The sequence below is a fragment of the Otolemur garnettii genome, unplaced genomic scaffold (assembly GCF_000181295.1).
Source record: "Otolemur garnettii isolate 467f Iridium unplaced genomic scaffold, OtoGar3 scaffold00756, whole genome shotgun sequence".
NCBI lineage: Eukaryota > Metazoa > Chordata > Mammalia > Primates > Galagidae > Otolemur > Otolemur garnettii.
In genome coordinates, this window is record NW_003853151.1 from 2361 (window position 1) to 3388 (window position 1028).

General features: G+C 42.0%; 1 long non-coding RNA gene across 1 annotated transcript in view; it reads left to right on the plus strand.

Moving 5' to 3' along the window:
- Positions 1-508: 508 nt before the first annotated feature.
- The window catches only part of LOC105888426, a 6820-nt gene continuing 6300 nt past the window's right edge, over positions 509-1028 (plus strand). Inside the window, exon 1 of the long non-coding RNA XR_001161879.2 lies at positions 509-617. This is a non-coding gene — a long non-coding RNA (uncharacterized LOC105888426). The remainder of the gene's footprint in view (positions 618-1028) is intronic.

The following is a 1028-nucleotide window of genomic DNA, read 5'->3' on the forward strand; positions in this document are numbered from 1 at the left end:
GAGTGCTGTGGCATCACAGCTCACAGCAACCTCAGTCTCAGGCTTAAGCAATTCTCAATCTTCAGCATCCCAAGTAGCTGGGACTGCAGACACTCGCCACAATGCCCGGCCATTTTTAGAGACAGGGTCTCCCTTTTGCTCAGGCTGGTTTTGAATTCCCCGGCACAGGCTGTTCTCCTGCTGTGGCCTCCCAAAGTGCTAGGATTATAGATGTGAGCCACCGTACCTGGCCACTTCAGTTTTTTTAAAGATTTTCTGTTCTGCCTGAACATGGGTTGATGTTAGAGGGAAAAAACTGAAAGCAAATAAAACTTTATTGTAGGTAATTTCACATCCCCAAATATGATGTCATAATTATTCTTTTAATCACAGTGTTTCTTACAGTCACCATTTGTAGAACATATTACCTGTTTCACCAGAGTTGGGACCGAACTTCACTTCTGCTGTTTGTTTTGTCTCCTGGGTGTGCCTCTGTACCTTGACTGTTCATGGGAAGAGTATATGCAGATTAATTTTTCTATTCCTTTTTTTAGAATGGTAGCCGAAGAAGAACACCAGGTGGAGTTTTTCTGAATCTCCTGAAAAACACTCCTAGTATCAGTGAGGAGCAAATTAAGGTAATGGTGCTGTTCTTGGCTTTTAAGATCCATCATAGTTTGACTTCCACTCAGCCTCTAGCTTCATTTTCTAAGAATCTCCATTTTCTGCTTTGCTGTAAATGAACCGATTTTGTCATTGTCTCATTTCAAGCAAAATTTGTGTCTTTTGTCTAGCCTTGTCACCTCTTTTTCTTCCCTTTCAGAGGCAAGATCAAGATTTCATTTATTTTTTATGGTAGTTTTTCCTGGTTTCTTAGCACATAATTATTTTTTCTATCCTCCTAAAACTTTGTTAATGAAAATTATTCCTGGCTCGGCGCCTGTGGCTCAAGCGGCTAAGGTGCCAGCCACATATACCTAAGATGGTGGGTTCGAATCCCCAGCCCGGACCCGCCAAACAACAATGATGGCTGCAACCAAAAAATGGCC